The sequence below is a fragment of the Paroedura picta genome, chromosome 9 (assembly GCF_049243985.1).
Source record: "Paroedura picta isolate Pp20150507F chromosome 9, Ppicta_v3.0, whole genome shotgun sequence".
Lineage (NCBI taxonomy): Eukaryota > Metazoa > Chordata > Lepidosauria > Squamata > Gekkonidae > Paroedura > Paroedura picta.
In genome coordinates this window covers 19,943,513-19,959,871 of record NC_135377.1, presented here as the reverse complement: position 1 = coordinate 19,959,871, position 16,359 = coordinate 19,943,513, and the positions used below count along the sequence as shown (strand labels likewise).

Sequence of the window (16,359 nt, the reverse complement as noted above, 5' to 3'; positions counted from 1 at the left end):
CTAAGCACGGCAGGAGAAAGAGACAGAGAGAGAGAGTGAGTGAGTGAGCGCGCGCGGTGTGGCGCTCGTGCCGTATCGCGCGCGCCCTTGGACACGCCCAGTCCCCCTGTTCCTCTCGCACTCTCTTCCGACGACGGGAGCGCGCGCAGAGCCTTCACCCACCCGGCCACTACTGCAGAGCGTGTTAGCTCGCGCATGCGGGAGAGCCGCGCCTCCCTCCCCAGCCACGGCCGGCTGCAAGGCTGCTGCTGCTGCCGCTGTTCCTGGGAGGGAGGGGAGCGGCTTCCGCCCCAGAGCTCGCGCGAGGGTGGGGGCCTTCGACTGTCCCCTCCTCCCCCCCCCGCCGTGGACGGGCTTTGGTGGCTCAAGAACTGTGGTCTCCCCCCCCGCCCCCCGACTCCCGAGCAGGCCTTAGGAGCAAGGCGGCCCCCGCAGCGCCATGAGCTCCATTCAAACCTCCTCTCCCGGCTCCAGCCCTGCGGGGCCTCGGGCCAAGCCTCAGTCATCCGAGGCCACCGAGGAAGGTCCCCAGCAGCCGAGCCTCAAGCGCTTCCGACGGGGGCCCTTTAAAAGGAGCCCCCCCTCCTTCCCCGCTGCTTGGTCCCGCTGGCCTGAGGTTTAGGCGCTGTGAAATCCGGCTCAGTGGGTTGTGTGACGCCGCTTTTACTCCCCATTCTCCGATTGCGGCCGCCACTTTCATTGTATCTCTGGCCTTTGTGGCATCGTTTTTATAGTTCTGTAATAATCTCCCCCGGGGTCTCAAGAAGAAAGGTGGAGGAGGATCGAGTAAGTATGTAAATGGACGCCGGTTTATGCTTGGCTTTTCTGCCTCTGTTTCCAAGATGGCTTATAAGACCCCTAGGGGCTGGCTTGTGCTTGGGGCTAGTCCTGGCACCTGGCCGAAAAATGTGAGGCAGGCAGCTAACAAAGAACTACTTCCGTAGTGGTACGTTGTCTGTGGAATGCTCTTCCACTTGAGATTCACTTGGTGCTTATGCTACTCTCTCTTTGGTGCCAGGTCAAACAGTCCCCTTTACATAGAAGGGTTGGTTTTTTAGTGCCACTTTCAAAGTGACACTTCTATCCTGGAAAATGTTGAAGTCAGAGGTTTTAATGCTGTATTTTAATTAACAATATTTTTATTATGTTAGCAGGATCACTGGAGAGCAGGATGGTCCTTTAGATACCCTTGCTCTAGATCAGGGGTAGTCAAACTGCGGCCCTCCAGATGTCCATGGACTACAATTCCCAGGAGCTGGCGAATGCTGGCAAGGGCTCCTGGGAATTGTAGTCCATGGACATCTGGAGGGCCGCAGTTTGACTACCCCTGCTCTAGATGGACATTCAGTTTCCATATCTCTTTTGGAAATCTACAGATTCCAATATGGCCATTACATGCAAAGTTTTCTTTAAAGCTCTCCATATCTTTTGGATAATGTACCTGGTGTTGTTCCTGTGATTTATCTGCTCCAGGAATATGAAAATATGTTTTTCTGTCTTATGTACTGTCAAGTTTATTTATGTTATATAAAATCTGCCTTTCTCAAATGGATTCCAGGTGGATTGCATGTAGTGAGTCAGTACAATCAACAAAATGGGATGTTCAGTAACTAAGGAATTATGGTATTAGAAGACTGGAACCATCAGAAGGAACAGGAGCATAGCATAAGTATTAAAGGGCACATTAAACAGCACAAAATTACGCAATAGGTTCCTACTTGCAATATTCAGGTCCCAATCATTTTGTACTATGTGGCCTTATTACCTGCACAGGAAAGCCCTCTTGAATAGTTCAGTTTTGCATAGTTTTTGGAAGATCAAGAAAGAGGGAGGTTTTCTGACCCTTAGTTCGTTGAACAGGAAGAAGAAGAAGAGTTGGTTCTTATATGCCGCTTTCCCCTACCACAAGGAGGCTCAAAGCGGCTTACAGTCGCCTTCCCATTCCTCTCCCCACAACAGACACCCTGTGGGATGGGTGAGGCTGAGAGAACCCTGGTATCACTGCTCAGTCAGAACAGTTTTATCAGTGCTGTGGAGAGCCCAAGGTCACCCAGCTGACTGCATGTGGGGGAGCGCAGAATTGAACCCGGCAGGCCAGATTAGAAGTCCGCACTCCTAACCACTACCCCAAACTGGCTCTCAAGATGAGAGCCCCAACAGAGAAAGTACATGTATGGGCAATGGTTGATTTTGCCCATTTTCAGGCTAGTACCTGCAGAAATCCCTACTGATATGTTGCTTCCATCTTATGAATTTATCTCCAACATTTCTTATCATTAACAGCCTTGCTCAGGTCTTGCAAACTGAGGGTCATGGCTTCCTTTACTGACAACCTATTTTTAAAACAACACTCTTAAGTAGTAATAATTTCAGTGTTTTAATGCTTGAGCAAATGTTTAAGAAGAGAAGAGCTGTTTTTTTGTATCCCACATTTTACTACCAAAGGAGGTTCAGAGCAGTTTACAATCACCTACCCTTCCTCTCCTCACCACAGACATCCTGTGAGGTAGGTGGGGCTGTGAGATCTCTGACAACTTTGACTGCCCCAAGATCACCTGGTCAATTGCAAGTGGAGGAGTGGGGAATCAAACCCAGTTTTCCAGAGTAGAGGCCAGTGGTCTTAACCCCTACACCAAGCTGACTTGGTGCACGTTAAAGTTGCATTGCACGTACAGCCTGCTGAAGTGGATGTTATTCTTTTTGTACCATTCATTGAAAACTAATGGAATTATCACTTTGTCAGTCCTCACAACATCAGTTACCTTTTAAAACATCAGCTTCTTAAAATAATTGCTATTAATATCTCATTTTCATATTGCTTTTAGGTGTCATAGTCTTCTGAAATCAAAAGAAATTACACTGAAGGCACCAAAATGCTTTAAGTTGGTCTGTGAACCCACTCTGAGGGATGACAGTATGAGAAACAAACTATATATAGATGCTGGCGCTGTGTTAACATCCAGCTAACTAATTTGTGTTGCCCCAACTTATATCAGAGAGTAATGTAATATTGTGTTACTAATCAGAAATTTCAAAAATGTTAATCTGCTACCCATTGATTTTATGGAAATTAATATTTATTCAAGGGAAAATGAAATAGCAAAATATATATTGTACAGTCCCACTGAAACAGGAGGTTAATTAATGTGAGAATTGTTAGACTCATGCACAATAAGATGCATTTTTGTGTATGCAAATGTTAAACCTCTACTATCTCCAGTGCTGTCCTAAACATAATTACGTCATTCTATGAGATGTGGCCTCAGTGGGCAGAGGACACAGTTCTGTTTAGGATTTCACTGTTAGAAACCTACAGCTTTTGGTATAGACCAGACCATGTACACTCAAACAATACTTGACTGGAAAAGTGGGATGTAAATCTTTTAAACAAAATGATGAGACACAATACCTTTAGAAAGAAACACTGCACAGAATGCTCAAAACAAGGAAGTGATGTAGCCTGAAACACTGACACGGTTGAGTTATATGAGAGGGGGGCTTTTGCTGAATCAATGTTATATGGCACGTCTTACAAAAAGAATTAATGGACTTCGCCCACAGTATTCAAAATGGTGGACCTGACTAATCCATAGAAAGCAGAGATTGCATACCTTGCTGGGGAAGAAAAATGAAGACTTGCTCAATATAAATATCAGTAGGCTGCATGAAAGGATTTTCTCACATTTTCCAACAATTAAGTTGAAGCTTTCAAAAGAGAGCCTACTGATTTATGACAAAGAGGCGTGACAAGCCTGCAGGGAAGATTAAGGTAAACATGTACCACCTGCGATTCAGGTTGCAAAATGGTTAAGCAAGGAAGCGCCATTCATGGGCACTTAGAATGGCTCTTAGATTAAACTTGCATTGAAGTGGGTATTATTCTTTATTGAAAACTAATGGCATCATCACCTTGTCAGTTCTCACATCGGTGGCTTTTACACAAAACAAGAAGGCCATAAGCACAGTGATACAGCAGACCAACCGATAATTTCCTTTACAAGTCGACTGGGGATTTTCAATATATGGAAAAATAAGAAAACTAGGAACTTGTGATGTTACAGAACCTTGTCATGTTAATCTCATATATGTATGCAGTAGGGGCCATGCCCGTTGCATTCAGGAATACAATGGACGCTAGATTGGGGGGGAAGTTGGAAGAACTCTGCGGACGGCCTCTCCCTCCCCCCAGGACCTGGAAAGGCTGCAGGCCGTTAGGGAACTCATTGGCAGGGGCAGCTCTCACACAGCAGGGATCTGCAGCCTCAGAGGGAAGTGGAAGGAGGAGGGAGTGGCCAGGGGTGGGGGACAGAAGGTGATTGGCTGCTGGACAGACAGGTCAGCCGGTTGGAGGAGGAGGCACTCGGGTGGGGCAGCCACCGAGTGGGTGTTAAGGGTTGAGTGGCACTTCAACCATGAGACACGTTCCTCCTCCAAGGCCTTACCAGAAATATGTAGTGGAACAGATGTTGGAAATGTCCCCTACCCCTGTGTCCCTCAGAGTGCAAAAGTTCAAATTAGAAGGAAAAACAGATCTGTTCAGTGAAATTACAATATTCAAACTGGAGCTTTACAAAAAAAAATCTATATAATGTCATCCCCTGATTACTAAACAGATTACCCGTTTTTTTGCCATCTTTGCAAACCCCATTTTGATACAATCTTGAGGGGAAGATCAAAGTGTCTTTGTGTGCAGTATGAATGGGAAGGTGAAGATTTTTTAGGACTGTTCACAGTGGTGCACTTATCCTTGCCAGAGCTTCTCCAGGCTTCTAAAAACAGATAATTGACATGCCTCTGTAGCCTTAAGCTCCACCTACAGGAACATTTCTCAACCTCCCTGCTGCCACCACGGTGCAGCAGGTCTCTGGGTTGCGAGCTTTGGTGCGCTGGTGATCATGGAAGGCCGAGGCCCCTAGCACCACCCCTCTGCACCAAGCACTGTCCTTCTCAACCTTCCATGATTGCCAGCACACACGCAACCCTACGACCCCCTTGGGGTTGCCAAGGCCACTGCCACCGTTGTCACAGGTAAATGGTTCTCAGCCTTCCCCTTTGGGTGACTGAGGTGGCAGCGGCCTTGGCGTCTCCTCTGAAAGGGTCAATTGACCCCCAGATTGAAAATCCCTGACTTATAGCAATATGTCATTTACTGCAGTGGTCCCCAGCCCCCGGTCCAGGGACCGGTCCCAGTCCGTGGATCAGTTGGTATTGGGGTGCGACTCCTCATCCTCCTCCCCGGCTGCTGCCTCAGGGGCTGCCCTGCCACTCTGCCGCCGGCTCACCTTTGGTGCTCTCTGGCGGCCGCCATGGCTGAGGCTCCCCCTCGGCTTGGCACTGCGCAGCTGCTGCTAGCAGCGCCCTCAGCGGGCGGCGGGAAGTCGGGTGCCGGCAGGAAAGCAAGTGGAGCAGGGGCTTAGGTGGCAGCGACGTCCCTCAGCAAAAGACTACCCCCCCCCCAGGCCTCAGTAAAACTGTCAAGCGTTGACCGGTCCTGGTGATAAAAAGGTTGGGGACCATTGATTTACTGCTTTGGGGGTAAAAGCCCTCTGGTGGAATGAAGGAGGTGGAATAACTGCTAGGGGAGGGGGGGTTCAGGTAAACAAATTGAAGATTGCAAAGTGGATGCTTTGTTACTGTTGTGGATGCAGGATTTTACACTCTGCTGCCTAGCTGGTTGCTTCATTTCTGGTGCATTTCCTCATCCATATTCTGTTAATAGGACAAAACAAAACCTGGTAACATGCCAGTAGCTTGGGATATTTTTCATTACTCAGAAGTTCTCATTAGAGAAAAGGTTGGTAAGCCCTGTCAGACAAATTAACACAGACACCAACATTGGACTTGACTGATCTATGTGCAGGATCCTCTGCCAGTAGCTAAAGAACCTATTTCCCCGATTTTATGCCAGCAGTAAATGGCTTCTGACTTGGTTCAGTAGCTATAATAATGCATGCAATGATCAGCATTCTAACTCAGATCTCGAACAGCAGGCATATTTGGAAAAAAATCCGATAAATGTCCATTTGTTCATTCTGTTCCCCAAATGGGTATGGTAAAGTCATGACAAGGAGTTCACACAACAGTCACAAATATGGGGATTTGCATTGCAGGCTGATAATGGCAAGTAAGATGTGGGCAAAATTCAAAGGTAACATTTGAATTGTGTGACTGTTCCCTTGTTCCAAACATGGATCAACTCAACAAGAGGAAAAAGATGATCTAGAAATGTATAGGTAAATGGGCAATTCAGAAAATGCAAGGAAGGTGTCTTTGATGTGTACTTTCCAGCAAAAGCTTGTTTATTCTTGAATAAAACTTGGTTGTTTTTAAAGGTGCTACTGGACTCAAAGTTTGTTCTGCTTCAGTTCAACATGGCTACCCACCTGAATGGATGTCAAGGTCCAACAGAAATGGAAAAATAGCCAGGCAAACTGTTATCAACAGTTTGAAGAGAGCCTGGATTTTTGTCTGGGAAGTGATATGAAGGGAAAGGATGAAGAAGAAGAGTTGGTTCTTATATGCCGCTTTTCACTACCCAAAGGAGTCTCAAAGTGGCTTAAAGTCGCTTTCCCTTTCCTCTCCCCACAACAGACACCCTGTGAGGTAGGTGAGGCTGAGACAACCCTGACATTACTGCTCAGTCAGAACAATCTATCAGTGCTGTGGCGAGCCCAAGGTCACCCAACTGGTTGCATGTGGGGGAGCACAGAATCAAACCCGGCTCACCAGATTAGAAGTCCGTGCCCTTAACCACTACACCAAGCTGGCCTTCAGCCTCTCCTGCCATGACCCTCGGTTCATACCAGCTTTCCCCCAGTGCCAGTTTTAAAGTAAAGATTGAAAGCGTTCCAGCATCATCTTGACCCATTATGCACGGAGGAAATAACGCACATTCGGGGTGGAATGGCGGCGACTAAAATCACCGATAACGCACGGAGCCGACTGCAACCGGCCGCAGCTTCGGTGCATGCCGCCGAAAAAGCCGCGTCAGTGAAACACGGAAGAAAGCGCAGCTTTCGGGTGACCGGGGCGCAACCAGAAGCGGCGCCCGGATCGCCGCGTGCATAATCGGTTACTCTGGGTTTTGCCGCCGCCGCGCCCCGCCCCGTGCATAACCGGTGTGCGTCGCGTCTTCCCACTCCGCGTTTTCCATGTGACCCGAAATCGCCGTTTCGGCGGCCGTGCATAATGGGCCCTTGTGCCACTGCAGAGGGTCCAGCTAGTTAAGTGAATAAAAGTTTTTGGGTTTCCTGTTAGTATATTGACATTAATCATGTGTTGTACAGTGTATTCATCTATTATGGCATGTGTATAAACCACACTTATTACATTAATTCCATTAAAATTATTTATTGTTTAACTATTGTTTAACTATAAATAAACCTTTATTCTGTATTAATACATATTTCAAATGTTTGCAAACAAGGTTCCTCAATTGTAAAGGCCAGAGAAATGATACCATATGCATTCTCATATAAGATGTGGAAAGTTTAAGGCTGTGCATGCTTATATAGAAGGAGGTCATATTGAATATATTGGAGACAGATAGGCTGCGATGTAAAAGTTGAAGGCCTCCCCACTCCTATTTTCACATGTCCACATTAAAATTGTTGTGCTTTCCAAGATAGCTCCACATCTAAAATCAAATGTAGAACCGATTACTCGCGATGCTGCAAACTAGGACCTTACCACAATTTGTGGTTTTCTTATCAGTAATTTCAATTAACAAGCCAACAACTTGGGATTTAGGACAAAACTTGCTTTTATTAGGCTTGCACAGCAGCCTTAATTTTATCCAGAAGAACAACTAATTGTTTTGAGCAAAACATGCCGCCCTCTACAAGTGATTTGAGCCCACAGCCTTTGGCTGAATTGCTCATACCGTTTATTTTGCAGACGACAGTATCAAAATGATATTTCCATTAAGGCATTTCTAGAAGCTGTCAGTGTTAGGTTTTTTTTTAAAGAAATAGGAAACTGCACATTTGGTCTTTATGGTGAGTTCAGACAGCCTTGCCTGGGGAAGTGCCTGTGTCATTAGGATGCAGCGTTTTGTTAGTGCCCCTTGCACAAGATGCAGTTCCTGGAAACTGTGACCCCCCCCCCCCCGGCAAATAGCAGCACCAATTATCAGTGGTTGCTGTGTTGATTAGGTCTTTGCAGATGTCACGGATGCTCACTGAAGCATGCCAGTGATGGGCTGAGTGACTACTGACCCTTCCTCCGTTCTTAAGCAAAAAAATCCAGTTCACTCCAGTTCCCCCCCACCGGTATAATACTGCCTGCTTTGTCCAGGTTTAGCAAGAGAACACTCATCTAACAATACCTTTTACTTAAACTTCTCCCACCTACCCCCCCACACACACACCTCTTGTTGTTGTTGTTAGGTGCGAAGTCGTGTCCGACCCGTCGCGACCCCATGGACAATGATCCTCCAGGCCTTCCTGTCCTCTACCATTCCCCAGAGTCCATTTAAGTTTGCACCTACTGCTTCAGTGACTCCATCCAGCCATTCTCTGTCGTCCCTTTCTTCTTTTGCCCTCAATTGCTCCCAGCATTAGGCTCTTCTCCATGGAGTCCTTCCTTCTCATGAGGTGGCCAAAGTATTTGAGTTTCATCTTCAGGATCTGGCTTTCTAAGTCAGGGCTGATCTCCTCTAGGACTGACCGGTTTGTTCGCCTTGCAGTCCAAGGGACTCGCAAGAGTCTTCTCCAGCACCAGAGTTCAAAAGCCTCAATTCTTTGATGCTCGGCCTTCCTTATGGTCCAACTTTCACAGCCATACATTGCAACTGGGAATACCATAGCCTTGACTAAACGCACTTTTGTTGGCAGGGTGATGTCTCTGCTTTTTAGGATGCTGTCTAGATTTGCCAGAGCTTTCCTCTCCAGGAGCAAGCGTCTTTTAATTTCTTTGCTGCAGTCCCCATCTGCAGTGATCTTGGAGCCCAGGAAAATAAAATCTGTCACTATCTCCATTTCTTCCCCATCTATTTGCCAGGAATTGAGAGGGCCGGATGCCATGTAGAGGTGCCCCCCCCCCACCTCTACATTTTGTTAAAATGGCTGTGGGTTAAGGACAATATGACTTCTAGCCAGGTTATCCCCACAAGTCTTGCCACACACAATATGTCCTCCACCCCTTCAGTATAAGAAAGGGACCATTAATGGGTGTGTGTACTATAAATCTGAATCCCCCACCTTCCAGTTCTCAAGGTTTTAAAATTCATCATAGAATGGAGGTAGACTTTTATCCACAGCTGCTTTACACTTACAAGAGGCCAGGCAGGAGAAGCCTTTGGGGCCATTTTATCCCAAGATGGAGGACACTGTTCAACATGACGGTGCAGGAGCCCACCTGACACTGCTGCTACAACTTTTAAATTCTTGTCTCACATGACTAAGGCTGAGTACGTTCATTCCACTGACCTTCATAAGAAGTCCTGCCTCATACTAACATTTCATACAGGGCCTGTACAGCTTCCTTATTCCATATATGTCAGTGTGCTGCTGCTTTGACTTGTACAGAACATTAAAAGAGCCCCCAGTTTAAAAAATTCAGTGGGATCAGGAAGGGGGAACACTGGCTTTTGAGACTCAAGGCCTGAGTTGAGGGCCAAGGACTCTCCCAATAAAACCCTGCAAAAAATGTGGGCATTCCACACTCTGGCCAGTTTGCAGTGTGCAGAAGGTATAGTTTGTCCATATACATCTTCATCAGTGCTTCCTGACTTTCAGGGCTGCAGGCCCCATATGGAAGAACAGTGCATGGATCCTCATTGCTGTATTAGAAGGTGGATGTTATTCAGGTCCATTTCATTCCCAAAACTTTCCTATAGATTTTTCCAACTTAGTGAAAGTGGCACAAGTCCGAATTTGCTCCCAGTCCCCACCTCTATTACAAGTAACATAATTTCTTAGCCTCCTGTGTGAGAGTCACTGATTTTTTAAAACTCTTATGCCATTCAAAACAAACAGAACCTGGGAAGGAAGACAAACAGCCACTGGGAGAAGGGCCTCAGTCCAGTGCTCTCTCTTGCACCCTTGGGTCCCTCTGAAATTCGTGAGGCTTCTTAAGTGTATTTAAATCCATGCTGGATTTCAAGGAAAATTGACGGCAGAAGTTATCAGCCGCCAAACAGTTTGATTTCTCGGTTAAACATTTATTTTTAATGTTATTGTTTTAAAATCCTGATAAGTTTGCCAAGATTTTAGCAGTAACCATTAGAGTACAAATGAACATACTACCTTGCTTGCTGATAAGCTAGTATGTCGCAAAGAAAGAGCAGTAAATAAATAGAGTTATTACAAATTGTTTCCATTACACAGTGGCTTCTCAAAGGATCACTCAGAAGCATCTGCTGTATCATGGGTGGGTCAGGGTCCGTAGCATAGTGTTTGTACCATCAAGTTTAAAAGGATTGCATAATGCTTTATAGCCACTGGTGTGCCACTTGTGCAAATACAGGCTATTTATGCAGGTAACAATACGACAGCATTAAGGAAAGAGCAAAGAACAAAGTTCAGAGTAGATAGCTGATCCCAAGGAATCTGGGAAGCTCAAAGAGCATTTAGTTTTTTTGCTGAAGCAAGTTTGGAATTATAACCAAGATCAGGGATAGGAAAGCCATTTATTTGTCTGTGGGTGGAGGTGTCTGCCTTCCAGTTTTAAATTGACAACAGCTTTCCCTGTATTTTCTCTTGCAGACCAACACAAGTATTCAAATCTAGCTCCTCTCCGCTAGCACCAGCTGTGCTGAAAGTAAGGACTATCCAGAACACCTCCAAGGTGGCAGCTGGCACTAGGAATGGGAGAAGCTACTTCCTTTGGGTTCTCTTGATAAAGAATTAGCATAAGGATATCCGAATAAATTAAAAAAAAATGAGAATGAAGGACAGCACATGGCTGTAAATCACACTTGAAAGAACTATACCGATAAGAACAAGAGAAGGTAGGTGCGGGTGGTGTGCTCCATATAGTTCTGTAAATAGTATTTTATCATTAATCTGCATCCCATGGGATATTTTCTACTTAACATTTACTTTAGGGCAGGGGTAGTCAACCTGTGGTCCTCCAGATGTTCATGGACTACAATTCCTGCGTTTGCTCGCAGGGGCTCATGGGAATTGTAGTCCATGAACATCTGGAGGACCACAGGTTGACTACCCCTGCTTTAGGGCACTCAAAAGCTCATACCCTGAATAAATCTTTCTTGGTCTTAAAGGTGCTTCGGGACTCTGATTTTATTGTGCTACTTCAGATCAACATGGCTACCCATTTGAATTTAGGGTTCACTGTCTATCATCACGGAGGCTCACAACAACACTTTATAACAATAAAACACAATAATAAATAATAACATTTAAAACAGCCCCCATTCCCTCCCCAGCCCACACTAAGCCTACCTCCTCCTGCCATGGATCCAGGGAACGTGTCCTATATTGGAACATTGGAGGAGGGTGTCATGGACCCCAGCAGATAGAGGGGCTATAGATCTTCTTCAGCCTGGTCTCAACCAAACATCTTGTGGAAGAGCTCCATCTTGCAGGCCCATTGATTGAACCGAGTCCGTTCTGCCAGCTCTTCAGCCTTGCAGGCCCATCTGGGGCTAACAATGATAAGAGTAAAGTAGACCAAGCGTGGTAATAAGTTGTTCAGGATTGTCTGGGCCAAATATTCATAAAGACCCGGTATGTTTTAGTGGCTAGAGTAGGGATTCAAAATGGATCCGTAGGCTCCCATTCCACTGACAGAAATGCTGTTAGCATAGATCAAATATAGGATCCAATCCATTGTGTAAACCAGTGGTCCCCAACCCATGGTCTGGTCATTGGGACCGGTCCATGGATCAGTAGGCACCGGATCGCGGCTCCTCCTCTTTCTCCTCCCCAGCTGCTGCCTCGGGGGCTGCCCTGCCACTCTGCTGCTGGCTCACCTTTGGTGCTCTCCGGCAGCCGCCATGACTGGGGCTCCCCCTCGGCGTGCTGCTGCTGGCAGCGCCCCCCAGCGGGCAGCGGGAAGTCAGGGGCGCCGGTGGGAAAGCAAATGGAGCAGGGGCTCAGGCGGCGGCAAAGTCCCTCGGCAAAAGACTACCCCTCCCCCGGGCCTCAATAAAATTGTCAAGCATTGACCAGTCCCTGGTTATAAAAAGGTTGGGGACCACTGGGAGGAAAAGAGTCTCTGGAGCATTATTATGTGGTGTTTATGAATGTTTTGATCCCATTTTGTAATGACCATGGCACTTAGTTGGATTTCTAAATGAAATTAGTTTGAGCTGCCGGCACACAGCATTCACCCAAGAAGGGTTCCTGATGAACTATTAAACCACTTATATCAGAACTAGTAATCAAGCCCGCTGCAGGGGAATGCAGCGGGCGCTAGGGCCTTACCGATGTCGTCGGCGCGCTGGTCGGCGGAGGGCTGGTCGGCGGCGGCGGGCTGGTCAGGCGAGCTTCTTTTGGTCTGGCGAGCTTCTTTTGTTGGCGGTGGGCTGACGCGGCGAGAGGCGCTTTGCGCCTCTCGCCGCATCAGCCCGCCAGGCAGGGAACCCCCGGCAGCCGCGCTTCGCGCGACTGCCGGGGGCTCCCTGGGTCGGCGGCCTGACGTGGCGAGAGGCGCTTCGCGCCTCTCGCCGCGTCAGGCCGGGAGGAACTGCGAGCCGCGCTGCGCGCGGCTCGCAGTTCCTGGAGCTGGGAATCGGAGGGAACAATCGGCAGGCGCTTCGCGCCTGCCGATTGGTCCCTCCAATTGTCTGTGGTGAGGAAGGGTCCTATCCAGACCCTTCCTCATCACGGACTAATCCCACCTTTACACCCCTTAGCGAATTATTTAGTCCGTGGCGCCCGTGGCGCCACGGGCGGTTTAAAGATTCCTCTGCATTCTTCACAACTTATTACCCAGCTGTTTGGGGGATTTCAATATTCGGGAAACCTGCTGGATCAGCAACTTAGGAGACCAAAGTCCTATATTTCGCTACAGGCATAGAAACTCATTTCTTGATGTGAAAGGTGATTTCTGTTACGACAGTTATCCCCATAGGCCAAGTGTTTCTTTGACTCTCTTTGCTTATGCTTGCTTAGTGCAATGTGCTATCTGTAGTCCTGCCTTTCCAAAGTATTTGGAAACTCTAGTTCAAACTATGACAGTCCTGGACTGGTGCGGTAACCATGTCACTTCAGATCTGAAAGATCTTCATGGTCTTCCTGACTGTACAAATCAAACTGCTGGTTTTACCTTGTAAAGTTCTAAACAGTATGAGACCCAGCTGTCTACACTTGCCTCTCTCCCAGAGACTTGCCCACAAACAACGTTCCTCTTCTGAGGTCCTCCTCTAAACACTTCGGCAAGCACATCTGGTAGTTATCCAAAGGCGGGGCCATGTGTATTTGGTAGTAATGCCCTGGTTTGGAAAAGTGTGATTGGCCTCAGTGTGATTGGCCTCAGGACCAAGTTAAGCCCAGCCTGTTTGTCAGAACTTCCCACAGAGAAGTTACCTATCGTCTTTAAAACATCCACAGTAGAGAGGATGCAACATTCAAAAAGAAAGTGATCACCAAGAAAAGGCTTCTTTGCCTTCTGCAGGGCTGGTCTCCTCCCCAATAGATGTGGCTTCTGCTATGTATTCTAGACCCCGACCCCCCTCCAATTGCAGAGAACCTGATTTTACACCCCTAGCATTTCATCCGCTTTAGGAGACACCTTGTTTTAACCTCGCTTTGGATTTCCTTTGGCTGCTGCAAGTTGGCTCTTGGCTTTCCACATTGGGGCTTTCCTCCCCTCATTTTCCAGGCTGAAATTTGCAATATGCTTTCTGTATCTGAGTCGGATGGAGGCAGCCTCCCATCATGCTTTGCTCCCTTCCACTTTTCCCCTCAACATGTTGCCTGCTTGCACCTTTCTTTTCATTGAGCCCCTTAATTCTTGTATTCTGCGTCTTTGATTTCCTCCCCCTTCCCCCCAAAGTGTACTGAACATATATATTTTTAAAAACCCATAGGTTATCACATTACAGTGCTGCTGTGAAGGACTGCTTAAAAAAATACTTAGAAACAGTTCTGTAATGCAACCCTTTTTAAAAAAAGGCAGATTTTTCGGAACGGGGGGGGGAGGGAGGAAGCATGGCAATGAGGAAATGGGCGTACACAAATTACTCAAAAAAGTGAGTGTGGGGAAAAATGTGAATGCATGCATTTCCCCATTGGGCAGCCCCACATTAGATTCCAACTTGACAAAGTGAATTGCTGTAGTCAGGAATTTCCAAAATTCTTGGTAAGTCAAAGGGCAATTCAGGACTGCAGTTGGGGGGGGCGGATTTTATTGTGGAAATGGAAGGAAAAGTCGGCCCTTTGAAAATGCAAATCTGAACAATATTGCTAGTGCGGAAATGGTCATGCAGAAGATCACACAACTTGGGAAGCAAAACTTGGGTATCCATAGGAAGGCAATAGTTGCTAGTAAAGGGTAACAGCAAACAGCAAAAGTGAGGAATTTTACATTCTGAGCTTTTCATGTGCCATCTTTTAAAAAATTAACCTTGATGGAACCTTTCATATCATTCTTCCCCCTTTTTCTGCTTTGCAGCTAAGATGTACACAAAGTGCAGCTTAGAAACCATAGAGACTCAGAAAGAGGCTACAGCGTATTGACACAATTTAGCTAATAAGTCCTTGAGGGATTATGCATGGAGTGTGTGAACAATAGCGGTCAATGAGAAGCTGCACTTCTCAGCAAAAAATGCATCAAATGCCTCTTCAAAGGAATGGGAAGAGAGCATCAAAAAGGACTTTCTTTTGTTTCAGGTTCGGTGACCCTAAGGGGGCATTGGAAGACTCCTGTAGGGGAAAACATACGGATCTTTTTCCTGGAGTGCCTCTCAAAGGAGCTATATTTAAACACAACAGGGCACAGATGCTCAGCTGGGTTTACAAAGCTTGGATACGACTTGGAATCCTTTGACATTTTTGCTCCCAAGTACTCAGGTTTGAAAACCTGAGAATTCAAGCAAAATGTTCCTCTTGAATGTTCCTCTCTTGAATGAGCAGGGAGCAGCCATATAGTGGTGGGAAGTGCGTCTGCGTAGCAAAACTAGACTTCTGTGGGGTTTCCTATCCAAATATTAATCAAGGCCAACCTAGCTTAGCTTCCAAGATCTGATGAGATCAAGCTAGGCTAGGCCGTCCAGTTCAAGGCTGAGACACCAGGGCCATTCCGCACCCAATAAATATATTGAAATGCTTACCTTATGCAGACACCATATTTTTTGCACAATGTCGCCAACATCCAGCGTCCAAGCAGCAAACTGGAAGCTACATTTTAAAGTGCTAGCTGGGGAATTGCATAAAGTGGATTCCCCCAGCTAAAAAGCGCGAGCTAGAGAGAGCAACCAGCAAGCCACATGCTAAGGAAATGTGTGGAGCCAAAGTAGCGCTATCTCTGCCTCCAGTTCCCACTCTCACACCCTGCTCAAGCTTTCAGTGTTCCACAAGGCCTGCAAAATGGAACTCTTCTGCCAGGTTTATGGTTGAGGCCGGGGTAGCGAGGAAGATTGGGGCTCCCCTGGTGCTAGACAGCATTTATTGGGGTTTTAGCATGGACAACTTGTAACCCGCCATGAGCCAGTCTCAGGAGTGGCAAGAAATAAATTGTAGTAGTAGTAATATATTTTTACAATGCTTTTTAGGTTTAAAAATGGATTTTGAAGCAGCTTAACTGCAATTAAATGCCAGTATAAACATCAATTAAATATATTTATTATTATTTTTATTGGGAATCCACCCTTTCTTTGCAGGAGAGACTCAAAATATCTTACAACAATATTCTTGCCTCCCTTATTTTATTATCACAACAACAACTAAGTGACGTAGGCTAATCTGAAAGAGACTGGCCAAAGGCCAGCTTCTATAGCTAAAGTTGCCAATTCCTAGTAGGGCCTGGAGTTTGCCTGGAATGACAAACGATCTCTGGATGATATAAGTTGGTTACTGCAGGGGTGGCCAAAATGTGGCTCTCCAGATGTCCATGAGCCACAATTCCCATGAGCCTCTGCCAGCACTGGCAGGGGGTCATGGGAACTGTAGTTCATAGACATTTGGAGAGCCACAGTTTGGCCACCCCTGAATGGCGGCTTCAGAGGGCAGCCTTTATGACATCACAATCCTTTAAAATTCCCTCCTCAAACTAACCTTCACAGTCATCACACACAAATCTTCAGGAATTCCCCAAGCCCAGTGTGACAACTCTACATGACAAACACAAGTCTCCTGGATCCTCGTTCAACTACACTGGTGCTCAGCTGCTATTGCTTTTCCTGATGGTTTTCCTGAAGACAGTTGATAGCTAGGAGGGATTCTTAAGAGGAGT

The 16,359-nt window shown here is 46.6% G+C and overlaps 1 long non-coding RNA gene across 1 annotated transcript; it reads left to right on the top strand.

Annotated features, from left to right (window-relative positions):
• Positions 1-42: 42 nt before the first annotated feature.
• On the top strand, positions 43-14,880 carry LOC143844530 (uncharacterized). Its single transcript, XR_013234013.1, has 3 exons — positions 43-786; positions 10,707-10,951; positions 14,799-14,880. It is a non-coding gene; the product is annotated as an uncharacterized LOC143844530 (long non-coding RNA).
• Positions 14,881-16,359: the final 1,479 nt, after the last annotated feature.